Source organism: Oreochromis niloticus, linkage group LG7 (genome assembly GCF_001858045.2).
Source record: "Oreochromis niloticus isolate F11D_XX linkage group LG7, O_niloticus_UMD_NMBU, whole genome shotgun sequence".
Lineage (NCBI taxonomy): Eukaryota > Metazoa > Chordata > Actinopteri > Cichliformes > Cichlidae > Oreochromis > Oreochromis niloticus.
Window position 1 is genome coordinate 42,042,420 of NC_031972.2, and position 21,999 is coordinate 42,064,418.

General features: G+C 38.0%; 1 protein-coding gene and 1 long non-coding RNA gene across 3 annotated transcripts in view; one reads left to right on the forward strand and one right to left on the reverse strand.

The window, feature by feature from the left end:
- Positions 1-21,999, forward strand: part of mgat4c (mgat4 family member C) — a 120,753-nt gene that overhangs the window by 68,633 nt on the left and 30,121 nt on the right. The gene's annotated exons all lie outside the window — the stretch shown is intronic.
- On the reverse strand, positions 5,846-9,711 carry LOC109201936 (uncharacterized). The gene is made up of 3 exons (XR_002061880.2): positions 9,497-9,711; positions 8,231-8,365; positions 5,846-7,050 (listed from the first exon to the last, which is right to left on the reverse strand). It is a non-coding gene; the product is annotated as an uncharacterized LOC109201936 (long non-coding RNA).

A 21,999-nucleotide genomic window follows, 5' to 3' on the forward strand; every position in this document is an offset into this window, starting at 1 on the left:
TTCTTTCGACTAATCAAATTTTATGTGAGTGGCTAGAGACCAGCCAGATATGAAAAACATTAAAGACTGAGAAGAAGAGAAGTCATAGGAGCCGTGGAGGAACATTTCAATTCGTGTCTGCAGGAATGGAAAGAAACAATGCCAGCAGCAATGAAATGATCTTCCTTCTCACCTCAACCCTCATTTCCTGATCTGAAGTCAGGGCTTTAAACAACAACTACAGCAAGTTATAAGCTAAACATTATGAAATTATAAGCATTATAAGCTAACATTATGCCAGCTAATGGTAGGCTTGAGTGTTCTTAAAGTCACACTTTCCATTTGCTAAACAGTTTGATTACTTTCTCACATAGCATAGTACATTCATTAAGTGTCAAAGTCGAACAGAGTTACATTCACTTCAAAACCTGCTAACAGCAGCTAACAGCAGCTAATAGTGTCTAATAGTAGCTAATAGCAGCAAAAACAGCCGTCTTACTGACAGAACAGTTCAGCGTATCCTCAGCAACTCACCTCACTATTGCTGTCATCATTTAGAAAAGAGCTGAGGTAAACATTGGACTGACAGCTTTCCACAGACAAGGAAAAACACTGGAGCGGATCTAGATCTGGATCCAGTCTTGGGCTACAGCTATCGGTTATTTTAGTTATTGAGTCTTCTGTTGATTATTCCATCCATTGATTGAGTAATCGAATAAGAAATACATTGGTTTTATTAATGAGCAATAATAAATCTTCAAAAGAGTTTAACTGCATACAACAGCAGTCAAAAAACCCAACTCAACCCTTTGAATGTATGTTATATGAAATGTTAACTTTTTAAAGAGAACATTTTCTCAACATAATCTCAAGTACAGTAAAAGTTCAAATTCAAATAAAATATAAGCAACCCAAACTAAGGCATAAAACATTTACCTTTACTCTGACATTAATAGGAGGGAAAACAAGTTCTGACAGTGTTTTTTTTTTTGTCTTGGATGAGGTAGATTTGGTGTTTGTTCATGTTTATGAGTTTTTGTGCATGTTTAAGTGTGTAAGTGAATAAGTGAGTTTGTGTCTGTAAGTCTGTAAGGGATAATGTGGTGGCTACAATGAAGAAAAGCGAGGATATCAGCATTCTGAAGTTTGCCCTGTGCTTTGATGCAAAGTTTTTGTGCTGCTGAAGATGAGAAATTATGGTGGTGTAGATGCTAATTAATATTAATAATAATTCAATGTCCAATTTAACAACTTACCAGCAACAACTTGACAGTGGTTCATAGTTTTACTGGCCCATTGATATTTTTATTGGTTTGTGAAAAAGGTTTTTCATACACAATTTATATTATTTCAATTTCAATCTGAATTTTTTTTTTATAAAAGCCTTGTAATTAATACGGTCTAGTACAGCGGTCCCCAACCCCTGGGCCACGAGGGTGTGAAATTCATGGTTTTCAGGGTTTACCGTTTTTAGCGTTAACTTGGTTTCCCTGGGTCTTTTCCCGTGTGTTATGAATGAATCTTCTTTTTTTTTATACCGTTGTTGGTTTTATTTTGTTGTATTTATCTGCGACAACTTAAAAGCCAGTCCATGAAAATATTGTCTGACATAAACTGGTCCGTGGTGCAAAAAAGGTTGGGGACCGCTGGTCTACACCCCATGGCCCCCTTTAGACTCACCCCTGTTTGGTGCAGGTATCATTTCCATGTAAAATAGGGCGGCTGCCTGTCAACCTTCAGCAAGCTGTATAATTTAAACATGGTATCAGACTAAGTTAACAGCAATCTGCATATTTGAATACAAATTCTGGCTTACGGCAGATTTTTTTGCTATGTAAAACAAAGAGCGGTGGATGGAGCAGCTACAAAGTTCACTTTTCTTCACGTCAGAGTTAGTTGATCAGGTGCTTTGATGAATGACTCCCACTGGCTTTTTCCCAGTAAAGGTTTTAATGGCAATTTACAGGAACAGCACTTTTGTTTTAGACTGTCAAGAGATTTATTCTAAATAACACTTCTTCAGCTGAGAGTCAGAGAGGAGAAACACACACTGCAGTTAGTTTACTTGCAAGCAAGGGCAGTCACAGCACCCGCACAGAAGTGAGGGCTCTGAGACTCGCCCCGTGCCACTGCCCTGGTCTTTATTTATACATCTTTGGGTGAGTGTGTGTGTGTGTGTGTGTGTGGGGGGGGGGGGGGGGGGGGGTCAGAGTGTGACCCGACCTCCCTAAACCTGCTGGCCTGGAAGTCCAGCAGTTCATCTAAACAAAAGGCACTTAGCCTAAAACAGACATAGATACGTTTATCCTATCATAAAACAATAAGAGAAGGTACGACCTCTCCCATGCTCCCAAAATGTGGGTGTGAAAGCCAGAACACTCTGGAATGCACATAAAAGTCCTTGCAGCCTTCTACACAATTGATTATACACCTCTAAGCATATATGGAAACTTATATCATTAAAAGATTATACTGACTACTAAGTACAATTTTCCATTGACATAGACGCTAGAAAAAAGTTTTCTTTCACTCTACCTGAGCTCATCATCTCGGTAACAGGTCCGCCTCTTTATCTGTTTTTAGTTGCAAATTTAGGTGAAGCACTCGCGTTTACAAGGTGACAACAGTGTGCTACAGAGCCATGCAATAAAGAAAGCATCGAAGCAAAGCAGCCACCAGAGGAAGGATAATGCATTTCATTTGGGAGGGGTAAGAAAAAAGAACTCATTTGACTGCTACTTCCAATCTACAGATGTCTAGTGGTGAAAATTTTACATGTTATAACTTTAAAAACAAGACATTGGAATATTATATTGTGAATTAGACTGAAAACAAGCTAATAAAAAACTAAAAGGACTTCCAGGAAGGTTTGTGTCTTACCTGTGAGTTTCTTCTTTATTATAGCAAGGAGGAATTGGATGATCTCAGGACTTCTACAACTGTCTTAATGTGAGATTTCGCAGAAAGTTAAACAAGTAAGGAGTAAAATGGCAACAATTTAAAGGCCTAATTTCCAATATACACCTTTAATAATGATTATTTCAAATTAATATTTTTTATGATTTTCACACTGAAACATTTAAGAAAACATTTCATTTCTGAAAAAAATTACAGGTAAAAAGAAAAAATTTTAAGGAAATTTGTGAAAATTACAGAAAATTACTTTTCTGTAAGCCTCAAATCTTCTCTTCAGTGAACTGTATTATTACATATATCAAATATTTGAATTTGTATCAATATTTTGAATGTTTAACAGAGGGATTTGATCATATATCACTCAGAGCCTCATTTATAAAATCATTAACACTTAAGACATTTTTTCTGTCTATTGATAATATTTTATGACTTATCGAGTTAAAGGAGGACATTTCCAAACTTCTCTCAGCAGATAAATTTAATTTTCATCTGTCAGCAAGATGAAGCTAGAACTCTCGATCTGGCTTTTATTCATGGCCAGATTTACGTTCTGCTCAAATTTAGACAAATGCTGCCTAATTTCCCAAAAAATGTTATCAGTTGAGGGTTAGAGTTAATGTTTGCTGTTGGCAATTTTCTGTTTTATTATTCCATGCAATGTGCATCTGTAAACTGAGCAAATAATCGGCAGGGATTTGAGCTCTTTTGTTGATAACGTAGATGTGCAGGTTAGGCAAATTACTGCTGTAAGCAGCAGATACTAAAAGGGGAGAATCTCTGACAACAAAGATGTGTGAGCAGCACACTGTGTACATGTTTATCTCTGTAGCCCGAAGAGTTTTTAAAGAGGTGGTTGCTGAAATCACAGCTTGTCCTTACCAATCTTGCCCCAAAGTGTTAGTGTAAAGGTGCAACAAAGGAAGTGTGTGCGAGGGAAAATGCAGGCATTTGTTTTTTAAAGTGTGTGTATGTGCGTTTGTGTGTGCGTGTGTGTGTGTGAGACTCTGTGTGTTCTGACGTTTACTCGAACTCAATGTCAAACCTATTTCCAAACCACTGATTCAGCTGGTTGTGGAGATATACAGTGGTGCTGCCAGTGCTAACCTTTAGAGATTACGGTGACATTAAAAGCTGCATAAGGCGAGTGGTGAGACCCAACCACTCGGCACCTCATCTGATGCAAATGTCCTCTCTCACCTCTATCAGCAAAAGTAATTATGGCAAACCACTGTGACATCTCAGGCTGCACAAAAGAGGGGAAGTGTACCTAGTATAGGTCACAGAAATACACCCGTCTCGCTGGGTAAGGAGGTGACAATTATCTTTCCATGTGGCAAGGATAGAGGTGTGGTGGGAGGAGCTCTTTAGCCTTCCAACTCCATCATTTCTCAAACGGAAGTATCTTTTGTGCCAGCAGCCTCGAAGGGCTCTGTTGAGAAACTGACACTGATGCTAACATGCTCGGGGCTAAGATGCATATTTGTACTTTCCCTCTTGGTTACTGGGGTTCATTATGTTGCCAACAAATGTATTAGGTCTAGATTTTATAATGCATATTTTTTTTCAGTCACCACACAAATATGAAAATGGAAAGCACTCTGGCAGTGTCTCTGCTGCAGTAATCAAATGTTGAAAAAGTGTCTGAGCAGAACAAACATGCATGTGGACATATCCATACGCAGCGACTTATCCATAAGAGAGAGAAAGAAGGAGGAGAAGAAAACAAGCTTATTAGATTTGCTGTCTTCTTTGCCTCACTTGTATCTGCTTCCTTTGGTATTGTATTTTCTCTTCAGCTTTTATTTGTGATAGAAAGTGTAAGTGGGCTTTTAAATCGAATATATTCTGACAAACAAAGCATTTATTTGTAAAATAGGCCACCTTTTCAATAGCTTCGGGCATCTTTTTGAGAAACAGATCTAAAAAAGGGGTAACCATTTGCAGCATTTACTCATGTAAATTGTAGTTTTTGAAAATCTTTTGTGTTTAAGCTGTGTGATAAATAGATAATAGATAAAACGGCACATTTTCCATGCTTGAAGCAGCCGTAATCCTCTTGAAAGGGTTTTTGTTTTTGTTTTTTGGCTTTTTCCCCCTCCAGTTATCATGTTTGTGTTGCTTGTGTGTTTTTTGTTTGAGTGCATTATCAAGCAGAGGGGTTCTACAGTCCCGCCGCTGACCTTGCGGTTCAGAGTCAGTGGGCTGTGGTGGCCCAGAGTGGCTTACGCTAACCTCTAACCCCCTGGCAGTCACTGCTGGCTTTGCCAAACAAGTCAGCTGGGCTTTGTGCCAGAAAGATCCGACCTGTGTAAGTGTCATCTGCCCTGTGGTGAGATCCCCTGCACCTGAGGGTGAACCTCACCACATTATCCAATTCACTCGTGAGACAAGGTGGCACACTGTAAAAAAAGATTCCGTAGAAAAACGGAAAATGTCCTGGTAATTTTCTGCCAGTACATTTTCTGTTTTTTTACGGAAGTTTGACGGACTTTTCTGTAAATGATAAAACGGAAAATTCTGTAGATTTACAGTATACTCTCTGTAGTATTTACGGACATTTCCTTCAGCTATAAAACGGAAATTTCAGTTTATTCACAGTATATTTTCTGTATCATTAACTGATATTTTCCGTTAATAGAAAAATTGAAATTTCTGTTTATATTACTATTTCCAAACACTTCTTTTCACTGTAACTCATTAAATATAGTTCTTTATATCCTTAAACGTACATTTCTATGCAATTACAACCTAGTACACCATATGCTCAAAAATTCATAAATTAAAACTTTTTAAATTAATTTGTACTTCATACACAACAACATTGGTACAATTAATGTTAAATATTCTTTTATTCTCCTTAACTCAAACACTATACTAAAATATAACGACAGCATCCATCTTGTCATAAAACGACTAAACAGCTGATATATGAACAAAATAACTCACAAGCTTTCAAATTTAAGCATTTTTATTTCCTTGAAATCAGGTTGCCCTCATGTAAATGTGTTTATTTACATTCATTCAAGTGGCTACCAAGTGTTTTCTTCAAACAGGACACCTGACAAACAAAAAATATAGTTAAGTCATATTTAACGATATGTTCACATTTAATAATATCCAGAGTACCTTTTAGTTAGAATCACTGCCTTGTGGTAGTTTTGCCTCAGCCAAATGGTTAAGGTGTGGTTTACATCCATGTCTGTCCACTTATGGTACAGTATACACATGTAGTCAGTTATAGCCAAACACATTTGATTACTGAATTGCATTTACTTCATTAATGAAGTGAATGTAATTCACATTTGTGTGAACATTTGTCCGAGATTAACTCTTTGGGGTCTTTACCTTACAATATAACATACTTGACTGTTTAAGTCGTGCGACATGAATAAAACTGAACAGATCTAAAGAAGATGTTCCTGAACTTCGGGTTTATGCGAACAGGACGGATAGATAACCACAGAACCTTTCCCCATATGATAACTAAAGCACAAAATAAATTAAGACAGATTACTGTCCCAAACTTGAAGATAAAAGTTCATTTACTGGACTTGTTTTGTCAGTGAGGAGCAAAGTACAATTAGAAGTGCTTGTTCTGATGAAAAGTTAAACTGTAAACAGCAGCGTAGTGAATAAGGATCCTCAGCAGTGACAACACTTAAACATCATAGTTCAAAATCCTTAATGCACACCTTTTTCTCCACTGTGTTCAAATGCTCTTAGCTGTTTAAGTAGAGGAAAAAGTCTGACATATTTCACGACCATTAAATGTTAGACAAGGCTCTGAAAACGAGGTTACGGTTACAAACAAAAACCTCTGCTTGTGCGCACACACCCTAAATCACAACAAATAAGACAATAGTAAGACTAATTACTACAAAGTGACACCAGAGGCTGGAGAAGAGCAAGCATAAAGTGACACGTTGTGTGTGCACAATTTCTCTTGTTACCACTCTTCATATACCAGTGTGACAAAGTCCTGAATGCAGCCTGCATGTTAGTCCATCAAGGTCCATCTGAGCTTTAAATAAAATACGCTCAGCTTTTCCTTGGATTTTTAGAGTTGCTCAGTTCATACAGGAACTGCAGCAGTCGGGTTAACGTGTCGCTGTGTTGCTCCTCCATCTCAGCCATTGAGACTAGTCGCAATTTATTCTGAGGAAAAAAAGAGAAACAACAAGACATTTTTAAAAAGTTTGTATTTTTATAATTTTTTTACCTTGAACATAAACAACATAAACAAAAAAAGGATTAGGATGGTGCGATATGACGATATATATCAGATGACGATATAAAAATGTCTATCGTTTCATATTATACGCTATCATTTGTTTTGTGGTGTTGCAAAATAAACTGTTTACGGCAATATTTTTTTCATGGTTTTGATGGTCACTGTAGTGGCTATATTATTTCTTAAAGTTCTCTCCTTCTCTTATACTTACAATAACCACACTATGGACGGACTTCCACATAAACCTTTCACAATAAAGCTCAAGTTTCTGTTGAGACTTTTCAAAATGAACTGAAATGATATACATTATTCTCAAACATAAAATTTCAGAATATGCATCAAACAAATGACCTCAAATAAAAACATCAAGTAACTATAAATGGCGCTTACAGTCGCCACGCAGATGAAGGCACAGAGAATACCAGCATGGCCAGCAAGGATGAGGCAGAACCAGCTAGCTCCAAGCAGATGGACCAGTCAAAACAAATCGAGGACCTTATTGTTAAACGAGGGGCTACCTCTGTAGCATGGACATGGTTTGGTTATGAAAAGTCTGACACAAACTGGTCCCCACCACCACTCAAACACGACAAACCTCTTTAACCACCTACACAAGAATCACATGCAAGAGTTTCGAGAGAGTTTACGAATGAAAAGCAAAAAAAAGCCGTCAAGTGCTCAAAATAATCCTTAGACTCAAACGTTAGAACAGGCTTTTCCTCGCAGCACGCCGTGTAACAAATACTCAGAAAGAAAATGGCGGCCGTTTAAACTCATGTCTAAAAATGTATAGTTTCATGCATCGGTCAAAACACTCGACTCCAGGTACACGACGCCCAACTGAAAACACTTCACGTAAGTCGAGTTGCCCGAGAATCACAGAATTTACAGAAAATGCACTATTTTGTGATATATATCGTTATCAGGAGAGATATGTCTTATATTGGGATGCGAGATTTTGGTCATATCACACAGCCCTACAAAGGATTATAATTCACGTAGAGTTGCATACACATAACGACATTCTGTTGCAACAAAAGCAGTTTATAATTGAAGTAACATACATACCTTGAAAAACTAAATCAACCACAACATTAAACTCACCTTGTTTCTGTGGAAAAGGTGATCAGGGTTTTTCTTCATTTCCTGAGACCAGCTGCTCTGGATCATCACCAGCTTGTATCTTCATCTTCTTTTTCACTCGGGGAAGTCTTTCCTTTGCTTGGCCATTGCTCTGCACTGGAAAACCAAAGTGTGTGATCAAAGGTGAAATAAGGGATATTTTTCCACTGCAGGATTTAGAGTACTTCAAGTAGTAATAGCTGTTGATCCATTTCTCAAATAATCTCTAAGGATCTGAATTTTTAAGAAAGATACAAATATCTCTGCTTATATTTGGTTAAAAGCTTGATATGGACATAACAGTTTATAATATGTCAGCATCCCCCACTAGGCATATAAAGCTCCTGCACACCAGCACTGCGCTTACAATATAATTCAATCAAGATATAGTTATTATTGATTAATTATTGAATTTTTTTAGTAATAATTATTAGTATTTAATCACATTAGCACAGTGGGGTGACAAAAATATTCCACATACTAGAAATGCTGCTCAGCATTTCATAAATTACATTTTTAACAAATGTTGGAGTAAAAACACAGTTACAGGGAAAATGTGTCTGTCTGCAAATATTAATTAAACATTTCTATGTGCTACAAAATAGACATAATTGTAAATGTAATGAGGTGAAACTATACTTTCAATAATATTACCACTACAGTCTGTTAACCACCGAAATAATCTATGCTGGTCAGCTAGCTAAAAGTCTTTACTTTAGCAGCCCAAATCAGAGGCTAACATTAGCATTTGCTAGCGTCAGCCAGGAAGGTCTGAGGCTTAAACTAGGGTTAGTGTAACTTTGCCTGAAACCCTTTAAAGTGTACAGTAGAGCCAACTGTAAAACACAGGTATTGATATAGCACTTATTAGAGTCCTAAAATAATTTCTTCCTCTCTATACATACCATGAAGTTCCCACTTTTCCCAGTTAGCTACATCGCTGACTTTCGCTAATTAGCTAGTTAGTAGTCACAGCTGTGTAATACCCAGAGAGACACAGACAGCTAACTATAATATTTATGAAAACTGGTTCAGCCAGCCTTTTAACATTAACTAAAATGGAAAGCTTAAGTCATGTTAAACCTAAATAACGATTATTTAAAAAATGAGTCAGCAAAATATTCCTGAGTTGTCTGGAGACAGCCGAAACCAGTTAACAAATAAATTAACAATTCTTTCTAAATAAAAATGCGGAGTCTTTTGAAAAAAATTATTTTAATAAAAGAAAACATGAGTTTTAATACTTACCACGGAAATTTGAAGGCAGTTTCTCCAACTCCAGAGTCCAAAATCCAGATGAAGCCTGAAAGAAGTCTAATGGCTGCTCTTGCTCTGACTTTTCCCTCCTTTTTTGGGTCCTTTTTCCCACAATGCATTGCAGTAGTTGAGAAATACAGAAAAATACCTGTAAATGACTAATACGGAAAATTCCTTCACGTTTATACAGTAGATTGTACTGTATTTTTACGGATTTTTTTTACAGTGCATGGTACTTTACAAGGCTGGCCTGTTCAGCCAGTAAATGTTAGCATATATATGTTATTTTTTAGTCATAGCTACATTTAAATTAATTAATGTTAATGTAAATGCACCCAGGATATATCATCTTTTAGTCCAATGAAATTGTGGAGAACTCTTACATGTCTGCATTTATTTCAACCTCCTCTATAAACTAAGGAGCACTGCATTTATGCAGATTATACCTAAACTATCCTAGTGCTGGGAAATACTGTAAGCTTCGGTTTTCTACCATTGGCTATATGGGTCGTCACCCATTGGTATATGGACTATAATCTTTAAGCATGAAATTGCAAATATTGTGTGATTTATCTTGGGTTTTTCATTTGTTTGCTTTTATTCATTTATTAGTTTTTTAAACCTGAGGTTTTAAGTAGCAGGGGAAATGGAGAAACTGAGAGCACAGTATGTTCAAATTTTCAATCACACTGTTGCCATGCCCTTAATTATACATGGTTTTATTGTGCTGTTATATTTTAAATCAAACCAGAATTTACAAAATGAACACTGTGCTGTAATAAACAAGACTCATTTTATTTTTCCATAGATGTCAGTCGCTTGTAAAATCAACTTTAGCAGCAATAACTTTAACTAATCCTTTTCTGCGAGACTTTGTGGCATCTCTGCCACTCTGCTTTTAAACAGTTGCACCCGTTCATTGAGATTTGCACACATTCATTTATGCACGTCTGTCTTAAAGTCCTGCCACGGCATTTCTGTCGGGTTGAGGTCTGGACTTTGACTGGGCCATTGCAACAGCTTGATCCCTTTATTTTAGCCATTCTATTGTAGATTTGCTGCTGCGTTTGATGTTGTTGATCTGTTTAAATAACTCAGACATGTATCCAGTTTAATTGTTACTAAGCCAATTTAGGCCAAGCTTTAGCTTTGAAATTGACTGATGACTTTAGAATGATTAAGCATAACTGAAGAGTTCATGGTTGTGTCTGCAAAACAAGCCCAAATCATCAGCTCTCCAAAACTGTGTTCGTGCTAACTGGGTGTTTGATTTTTCACCAAATTGTCTAAAGGACATCATTCCAACAGTCTTGTGGTTTGTTCAGTTCAAATTGGCAAGCATGGCAAATCTAGGCCATGCTGCTGTTCTTCTAAGAGAAAAGTTGCTTCCTCCTGGTACCCCTTGGAAACAAGCCAGACTTAGTCTTTTTTTAATTGTGCTGTCATGAACTTATACATATGGTATGCTAACTGTGGCCTGTAAAGTCTGAAATGTAGCTGTTCATTTTATGCAGTTTAGCTAAGATGGTGCTAAGGTGCTAAGATGCACCTGAATGCTCCATACAAGCAAAATTCCAAAAGTTCTGTTTTTATAGAGGTGGAAACCAGCTGATGATTGGTTTATCAAATGCTTTCAATTAGCAGCATCTGGCTGCTACTTACCCTTAATTCCTACAGAAGCAGTAAGGGTGCAGTTAGTTTTCACAGACGTGCACAGAGAGTGAAAACTTTCTTTTTAACATGACTGTATATAGTACATGCTATTTTCTTCCAATTCACATTGTTCTCTTTTTTTGGTAATTATATTAGTTGCATCATATTAGTTCTGTAATTTCATAAATGCAATAAAAAATATAATAAAATATTGTAAAAGTGAAAAGCACCAAATAATCATAAGTTCTCTTTATATTTGTTACCCTTGGGCCGAATCTTTGATAAATACAATTTCTCTTTTCACTTTTATGCAGATGACATTCAAATCTATTTTGAACTAGCTGAGGATGTCATGTCGTCATTGCAACACTTCTCTGATTGTATGAATGAAGTTAAAAACTGGTTACTGAGCAATTCTCTTATTCTAAATGATAAGAAGACTGAAATTGTAATCTTTGTTAGTCCCTTCTCTCGGGCTGAATCAACTGGTATTTTTGGGCCCTTTGCTGACTCCCTTTCTGACACTGTGAGGGACCTGGGTGTTGTCTTGGACAGTTCCTTCAAGTTGGACAAACATGTGTCCTCCGTAGTTAAATCGAGTTTCAATCAACTACGTCTAATCTCTAAGGCCAAGCCCTACATACCACGTAAGGACCTGGAGAAACTTATCCATGCCTTTGTTACATCGAGGTTAGATTATTGTAATTCCCTTTATACTGGTCTCCATTCTGCCCTTATTCATAAACTGCAGCTTGTTCAAAATGCGGCTGCGCGTCTCTTAACTGGAACTGGCAGGCTTGAGTCTATTACTCCAGTTCTTTCCGACCTGCACTGGCTCCCTATTAAATTTCGTATTGATTTTAAAATTTTATTGCTCACTTTTAAAATCATAAACAACACCGCGCCCAGCTATCTTACGGATCTCCTCAGTTTTTATATCCCTGGGAGAGCGCTTAGATCAGCAGGCCAAATGCTCCTGGTGCAACCAAGATCTCGGCTCAAGACCAGAGGTGGCCGCGCATTCGCCGCTGTCGCACCCTACCTCTGGAATAACCTCCCCCTAGCTATTCGGGCGTCTGATTCAATTCAATCTTTTAAATCTCGATTAAAAACTTATCTGTTTAGCCTTGCCTTCCCCAGCTCTTAGAGCCCACATCCTTAGTGTATTTCGAACTTATTTTTATTACTTGTTAATGATTATAATGTTTTAACCTTCAGCCTTTCGGGTTGTGTCTACTATGCCTGGTGTATTATTGGTTAGTTATGTCACCTGCCTGTTAGTATATTTTATGTGTATTTTGTATTTTATGCTTTATATTTGTATTTATTATTGCTCTTAACTCATTCTGTGAAGCACTTTGGCATGCCTGTGGTTTTTAAATGTGCTATATAAATAAAATTGTATTGTATTGTATTGTATTGTATAAATAGCTCACTGCATAAAAAGATTTTTATTTTTATGTCTTAGTATAATTTATACTTAATAAGTTCTTTATTGGCAAAAGGAGAAAAACTGTACGATCTTATTTTTTAACAACTAAGTTGTTTTTTTAATGCAGGGACTATGTTTGAAAACTTTTCTGCTTTTTCTCTTGCGAAATTACAGTATGCAAAATGTTAATAAATGAATAAGAAAAATAATTGTATCAAGTCAAATAAAAGTTTACTTCACCAGTGTTTTTTTGTTTTGTTCTGCATGATTTACCCCATCTTAAAATAATTTGTTCAAGCTGGATATGGAAAGTTATACATTTGAAACCGCAGTTAATGCAGAGGTTGCCTGATAATAGATTGTGGTTAATCTGGTGTATTGTTAGAGTAAACACATATTTCTCATGTTCAGGTTGTCGGTTCCAAGTAAAACACTTGCCATATTAATTTTGACTGTGTAGGAAGAGTGGGGGCGTTCAGGCAGTCTGTCCAATTAGTTATTGCACTGAGTGAGGAAAAGCATCACATTCATTATGTGAAAATATGGCCACCATGAAGGAGGCTCTTGAATTGTAATGAAGGAGGTCCCTTGATAGCCATGAATTCACCAATTAAGGTTCTCATATAACATTCAAATTATGTGCATTTTAACGACTAGTTTTGCCACGGAAACACTTGCGTTTTCCTTTGGTTTCAAGGAGCTTTCCTGCTCGCAATTGTACAAGTAATTAGAATAATTAAAGCTTTTGATGTTCCACATAGAATGTGACGCATGGCAATATAGAGAAAATGCAAAAAAGTTGTAATTAATTTTAAAGCTTTGTGCTCCTGTTCTCTCCCATTAAAGCAGCTCTTATTGTCTGAGATTCCATTTTCATTCAGTGAAACAATTCTTATTAGTTGGGGAGAAATTGGCAGCTTCATTTTCCAGAATTAACAACTTTGTCTCTTTCACATGTCAACTCAGTAGCTGAAGTAACTCTATTAGAGGAATCCAAAGTAAATTGCTTTTCTTTAAACTTTTTTTCTTCTGGGAATGTTTTATTTTTCTTATCTATTTATTTTTTTCTGAACACACACTTATTTCTCCCGCTCAGGCCCTCTTGATATGTGGTTATATCATAAACACAGTCTGACCCCACTATTTTGCTGCTGACAGCAGAACAAGGCATAAAGCTTAGCTGTGAAAAAGATCCAGTGCCAACCACAGGTTTCATTACATGTTTTTTAACTCATTTTTGTCCCTGAAATGTCCTTATTTCCGTGCTTTGTAAGGTGATGGCTATTTTAAAGCAAGAAATAACATCTTCTTGAGATCAGCTGAACGCATGGGCCTACATTATGTATGCGTGATATACGCGTGAGAAAGAAAGACACAGCAGAAAGGGGCAGGAGAGCTCCCTGCCTGAGTTTTTATCATCCTTAAATATACCAGAATGAGTCTCGGGGAAAAACGAAGCTGTGTGTCTTTTGAAGAATTAATAAGCCTGTCTCATTTGAATGTGTGTAGCGTCTCGGACAGTGTGTGGAAGCCCCAGTTCCACACTTTCCTGACAGCGCCTTTGATGAGCACTGATAACGTACAGCGACTCCCAGGGAGTGAGGCATCCAACAATGGGGGTAGAGTCAGTGGAGGCTGGCTGCACTGATCCTGACTGAGCTTTATTATCTGGCCTCTCTCCAGCTAAGTAGTGCATTAGGTATTCCCGAGACAAAGTATTTGGTACAGAGTGTGTGCCCATTGTTCTCTGCTTCTACTCAAGGAAATCTCTTACTCTCACAGAGGTCATTGATTTCCTCACCTGATGGGTGCGGTCTCTTTATCACATGGGTATTTGTTAAATCCTCTTTGCGTAGCATTGCATCCTTAGCATTACTTGGGCTTGTCTTAAAGCTCTTTTGCAATCTAAAGAAAAAAAAAGTCAAATTTTCAAAACAGAATCTAATTTGACATGAATTTAATTGGATGGCTTATGCAATTTAAAGGGTGTTTTGGCACACTATATGGATTCAGAAGCCCTCTCCGTTATCTATTCAGTTCCAAATTATAGTTCACATCCAGTGTTCAGTTTTCCCACTTGTCATGTCATGTCTATTTAGTGTCACATTAATGTGGCTTGAGGAAGGGTGTGATTAGTGCTATTGTGATAAAAGCTACCATCCAGAAAATTTGATAAAACGCGATGAGTCAGAGGCCCAGAAATGGGTTTCGGCAAACAAAATGAGTGGGCAGAGGTGCCACTGAAGCAGGTACATAACTATGAGCCCTTACCAGGTAATTTTCTACTCTGTGACTCATAACCTACAGGAAATGACAAAAAGCATTATCTGCCTTTGTTGGGGACAATTTTGTGATTATGAGGTTGATAGGTACATTTTGCCATTTGATAGCAGACACATCTGCTCATTTTAGCTCTAGTTTGGCCAGCTCTCTTTGCACCAGCTTCACCCCCCAAAAGTGCCCCTCCATCCTTTCATCCTTACATGTTTGTTACTCTAATTACTGCTTTCTGTGTTTAGAGCATGATAAAGTAGCCAGAGGAGAAGATGCAGCTTAAAAGTTTTGAAAAGCACAATTTCTTTGATGCAAGGCTCTCGGTGAAGCTCTAAAGGCTGGATTGATGGAGTTTGTGCATCTCCAGTGTGTTTATCTGTATTTACTGTACATGTGGCTATATAATTTGGGCGGTTTTAATATTTATATGTGTTCTGACTTCCATATAGTCTTTGATGAGCTGTGAGGATAAGCAACAATGATTTGATCTAGTTTTGGACAGCTAGATTTCCACCAGGTTCTGGCAAAAATACTAATGAAAGCAGTGGGGTATTTTCCCAAGGTCAATTAAAGTATCTGCATTTAATTTACTGATGCAGCCAGACTCTAAATATGATCATTTCTGAGATGGTTCGCTGCATACATTTCACCCTCACCTGAAACATACTTGTTACATCAAAACGAAAATTTGACAAGGAGCCCTGGGGAAAGCTAGCCTGTGACCCTGTTTTAATATGTTGCCTCGGGCAATTTCTCTGCTGCAATAACATTCACTCACACTGGTAACTTGACAGGTGATGTGAAGGCCAAGAAGAAAAAAATGCAATCTACCCGCAGAATGCTGGGAACCATCCATACGAGGAGGACAGTACATATAAATAAGCCTTGAGGGACATTTTTAAAGAACTAAACTTTCTAATTGACCAGAAGAGAAGAAAAGTTTCCTGTCTGGCCAGATACTTTAACATAAAGCTGAAGTGACTGGCACTTGTTGGCGGCAATGTTATAATAATAAACTAAAGTAAAAACTTAAATTAGACATGAAAAATCATTTTAGTCAACTAAAATATGATAATAAACTATCTGAAATTATTTTGTGAACTTGGAAAACTAACTAAATTAACATCAAAATGTAGAGGAAATATCCTTTTTAGTTTTAATATCTGTTAGTTTGGTAAACACTAAATTACAACTTGCCTTGATGAAGCGTTGATTTCAAGAAGTTATGTTTTATTTGAATATTATGTGAATATTTATGCGGATTTTTCTAAATCTGACCCCAGATATATGTCCTCAGGACAATAATAATTAAAAACACTAAACCTAACAGTGAAAATAAACTACAACTAAACATTGTCAAACAATAAAAACTAAATTGAAAAAAGAAAAACAAACTCTGAGAACTGAATTGAAACTGAATTAAAAATAAAAAGTCAAACGGAAAAAAACAAAACAAAACTATAATTATATAATAACTCTTGCTTACTTGCTTAAAGTAATCACGTCATTCCATAACTTGATAACCAGGAAGTTGTTATCATGTAAATCAAAATAACATAACCAAAGGCCTGGATAATGGGAAACAGCAAGTATGCTTAAATGAACGTGAGCCATGAGCAGGATATTGACATGGAGAGCAAAATTGGAATTGATTTGTGGGGAAAAGGGGGTTGCCTTCTTCCAGAAGCAGCGGCTCCTGTGAATTCCTAATCCAGCAGAACCGGTCTCCTATTTCTCTCACAGACAGTCCTGCAATCTGTAGGAGATTGGAAGCTTGACAAGCATCAGCCTGTATTAAGATTCAACCCCTCTGCGATGTTGGCAGACCACAGGTCTGACAGGAGTCTTGTAAACAGGCAGCTCACCAGCGGGCATCTGGGTACAGAGCATTTAAAACTTAAAAAAAGAAGGGAAAAAAAGAAAATCTGTCCACATAACTCATCAGCAACACATATTTGCTCTGAGCTGTTTTACTTTGCTGCGTTTAAATGCGGTTTTCTGTTTTGCTAATGAATATTTTTTAATAATACACATTGAGAAAGACTCAGTGGAAAGACGGTTCTGCTGCTTTGTGTCAACATCTTGCAGAGACACGGGCCCCGCTACTCAGCGGAAAGTTGTTTTTTAATCCCTCGTCCCCTACAGTGTTAATTGGACAGCAGGTCCACAACAACAGACAGAACTCCCACCGCAGGAGCTCTAGTGCAAGGCTGCAGGGAGGCAGTGAAATCTAAACTGAAGTGACACTGAGTGACTGGGCCAGGGGGGAAGGGAAAATGAGCTTTTCCTGGAGAAAGGGGAAATCTTTGAATAGGCAGATTGACAGGTTGAGCAGTCGGAGGAGATGGAAAGCACTTGTTGCTGCTCAGACGCACCGAGAGGTCAGATGCCAGGGTTGACAGCTTTGCCGGAGTGGCGGCCGTTTTCCATGTGACATTCTTGTCAAATGTTTGGCAGCTGGATCTCTCACAACAAACACAGCGGTAAGCTGACGGTTAATCTAATTTCAGCGGCCACAATCATGCACGTGGCCTCAGGGGGTTGTTTTGCCTCGATAAGATGTTAGAGGGGATGCAGACAGAAGTCTCGGCTGTGCTGTGTGCTTGGCGGTGGTTTGTTTGAGAGGAAACCTTTAAAGTGATACGAGGAAGTATATATCAAAATGAAAAATTCACCTGTTATTGCTCCTGTGTGTCAGACTGCGTTGATACGACAGAGGAAATTGCTTTTATCATGGAAACACCACAAGCAATACAGTGCAGGGAACAAAGAAAAATCATGACATATGTCACTTAGAAGAGAATAAAGAAAACCGCTGTCAGTGCTAGTGGCAACCTGCACTCAGAGGAGGTGTCGGGTACGACTCCAGTGTGTAAGAAAGGACTCTTTAAACTGAAGATGGGATTTGAAAGCAAAAAGTCCCACGTTAAAGTGCGTTTTGTGGTTTGTGAAAAGACAAATTAATTTTTTCCTGAGTGTCTGTTTGTCAGTAATACATACTCCAGCAACATCAGTCAGTACTGTTGTATCTAACAATGGATGAAAAAAATGGATAAAGAAAATCAGAGAAAATCACTAAAGAGACATTTCAGCATTTTGCTGTTAATACTTTACTAAAACTTTACTAGGTGCACAAACACAACAGTCAGCCACATCATTAAACCCACTGACATGGCACTGCCCTGGCTTCCCCAGCAGGATAATACACCACAGAAAAAAGAGAGAAAAACTACTCAAGTGCTCAAGGACATCATGAAGAACATGACAAAGTGCACAAGGCTCTGTCTCAGCCTCCAACCCCCCCTCCCACTAATTTAACCTCTGCTGGAATCATGAGAGCACAGAAATGCCACCCCCGCAACCCGCAAGACCAAAAGCATCGGTCAGAGAAGGGTTGATGACACAACAGAGACCCAGACAATATTAGACTGGTGGTTTTAAACGTTGCAGCTTGTTTGTGTGTATTGGAGCCATGTGTCTGCTAGCTTGTTTTAGAGCTAGTCCTGCGAAACTGTTACTGAGCTTTTTTTGACATTCTTAACTTGGTGGATATTAATGGAGTCACATATTATTTGGGTATATAACATATTTGCAAAAATGCAGTCAGTCAGGTGTCACTCAGTTGTCATAATTGGGTCAAATATGCCCTTGGAGGCAGGGCAGAGGAAGAACATAAACCAAGTAATTATGTTTTAGTTTACTTGGTCGTCTGCTTTTCCAGCAGAGCTGCCAGGGGATGTTTGATAAACAGCAATGAGACGACTGCTCCAGGTTCATTTGATACAGCGCTGCCTCAGCCTCTGAAATAAGCTGATAGTGGGAATGGATGCCGTCCTTATAATTTATAAAGCCTCCATTATGTTGTGTTCTTGACAGGATTTACCTTGAAAGTGTTCCCTTGGCACTGCACAGGAAGTTGAAAACCTACTTTTTAAATGACAAATATTCCCAAACACGTAACAGTATCTCTTATACCTTTCATCTTTTCGTGCTCACAGTTCAATGCTGTACACCTAACTCTTAATCCGAAAACAAACAGAGGGCATAAAGGGAGGAAGAAGAATATTTGTTGCTCTCAAAGTGCATTAGTGACCCGCTGATACATTAATCAAGAGCATTAAAGGAAGGAGGTCTTTATCTTCCTCTGAACTTACAGTTTATTTAATTTGCAAACACTGGAGGCATACAGCTCTGTATGAAATTGCTGTTGAACAAAAAGATGTAAAAAAAAAAAAAAAAGATTTGATAGAGCATATTTTACATAAAAGCCATAATGCTGAGAAATTTAAGAATTAATATGCATAACTGATGCACTTACAACATCCCAGATTGGCATTTTAATACTCCCATTATCTGCTGAGGGAGAGACAGCTCCCATGTGCAGCTGATCTTGCTGACTTGCGTAAAACTACCTGTGCTAAAGCTGGACGAAAAGCCAGAAAGGCAGAAAACAAATCATGAAAAGTCTTTAATTAGTAAATAAAACAGAGTGCTTTGAGAGTTACCAGCATGAGAAAGTCAAATTATTGTTATTTAGAGAATCCACCACTGATCCAGTGTCTCAAATCTGAACAGACTCTTTGCAACAGTTAGCAACTTTAATGGTCATCAGGGATCCACAGTGTTTCCATTCATTCCAAGTCAAATGAGCTATTACAAAAGCATAGGCTACAACTGAGGCATTTAACAGCACAATTAAATTCCAATGGCCTAGTATCTATTGAGCAATTAACCTTTGGTAAACCAATTATTATTTAGTATATGATGACAAAAGTTAGGTCCTGGAGGAGCCATGTCCTGTTTTAATAGACGGTCTTATGCCCTATAAAAGATGGAAATGTGGAGCCATTTTAGTACCCCATTAGCTTAGCTGTGCTGAAAGGCTGCCAGCTTACTTCAGTCGTAAGTATTGATTAATCGGCACAGAACGTCTCACTGTCTGGGTTGGCAGGAAGGAGACAATGAATAGATTTTAAAAAACGTCCAATCCATCCAGAGCTGCTACAATGCACCAAACTCTTGTCGTTCCCAAGGTAACTTATATTGCTGTTTTGTTATAGCTGCTGCCATCTCTGATCCATGTACTGACTATTGCAATATTTGACAGCGACGCTTTGAAAGTGCCACAAAGACTCTATAAGACGGCATCAGTCAGCAAACTGTCCTCCTCGAGACTGTAGGTTCCACCACCTGTTTTTACACTTAGTTTGGTTTTATTTTCACTTGCTTTTTACTTTGGATGTCACAGTTGTTGCTTGGTAAGACATAAATACTTAGGTTTAGGAAACCATCGTGGTTTGAGTTAAAAAACCATGTACACTGAAAAATATCAAAGTGCAGTAAATTGCTGCCAGGGGGTCTGACCAAGTGTCCATATGTCAGTTAGGAATAAAGTCCACCAGCTGTTCTGTTGTCCATCAAGGGCCGTCCTCTTAAGTAAAGTTTCCAAAGCCTCTTACATCAAGTCTTTGGAATCAGGTCTACTCCCCTCTTGTCTTACTGACAGCAACTCCGTAAGTTTGACAGCTCTCTGTACAGCCCGTCCGTTCATGCAGCATTGTGTAAATATAATGCATCGACTGCCATTACAGCACACTTAGTCATTTGAATGACATTGTAAATGACGTTGTTGATTGTCACTGGAGGGTCATTTGTCATTTTAGTTGTGACTCCAACAATCTGGACAATTCCCAGCCCGTTATATCCCTCATGGAACATGGAGCAGCTCAGCCATAAATTTATCACCAGCAATGCCATTACCTTTAGCTTGACGGCCCTCAAGCAATGGCAGTGCAATAATAGAGAATAGATTTTATCCCGTACGGAGCCGAGGCTTTCGCTTGTGCTTTATTTCCTCCTTCCAGCCTCCGAGATAAAGGAGAAAATAAGGTAGCCACTGAAGTGTTATACCTACCTTAATGAAAGGTTTTAAACTGATACTGATATTGACTCAGAAGCCCCAGGAGCATCCCTGTATATCAGATTCAGTGTCATAAATGAAGATCAAGAATCCTGTTAACTTTCCCCTACACTAACCTAAAGGAAAAACAAATCAAGCACTGCACTGATGAGCCTTCTAATTATATTTTCTGTTACGATACGCAGTGATTCTTCAGTGAGATCATAAGAGACGATGAAATGCCTCACATCATGAAAATGTTTAATCTTGTGATGGTCTCTGACAGCTCACAAAATCGCCAGCCAACACGGCAACTCAGATTTTTTTTATATAAATGGACTTAAATAGCGGCTTTTGAGCCCCCTGATTTGTCTTGTAGATCGATAATGATAATGGAGGATGATCAATAGCTAACTGTTGGGACTCTGTGTCAGAGTTGATGTCTATTTGTGATGCATTGTGTGCGAGACGTCAGCTGGGATATTGATATGAGTGCTCATTTCCTGTGTACCACCAGCACTTTGGTGACGATATGAGCCGTTAATGAAAAAAATCAGCGGAGCTTGTCAACTGTCATCATGACCAAATGAGGCAAAAAGAGGAGTGAGAGGTGGGGGACTTAATAAAGCACACATTTTCCTTTTAGTCTACATATGTAGCATAATCTAAATATTTGTTTTAAAAATTAGTGATGCTATTTTTTATTTTTTCAAGTGGAAATCCTATCAGAACTTTAAAGAGAACCCGCTAAGGCACATATTTTTCTGCCAACACAAATTACGACATCTAAGATTACAAGATATCCTTTCAGTGCTTTATTTGATGTTCTGGCTTCTTTTTTTCTCACATTTTTAGGCTGACTTGCAAAGAGATCTTAGATGGGCCGTGATTACATGATTATGTTGCTTCTGAGGACTATGCGCTGATTATTTTTATAGGGGAAAGACTGCAGCCACCCGAAACCATTTTCTCCAGCCTGTTAAATGCTTCTCCTATTGTTATCTCTATCTGCTGTTTTTACTCCTAGCTTGCTGTTCGAGATAGCAAAACTCCTGCTGTACTTCCCCAAAAACTAATCTGATAATGTATGTGGGCAGGAAATAAGACATTGTCCACTGGCCAGACTCAAGAGCATAAAAACGTGCACTCTCCATGTCACACTTCTTGCTGCTTTATTAGCATAAATTCATTTGTTTCTTTTTAATTATGCTTTAATCTCAACCTACTAATGAAGGC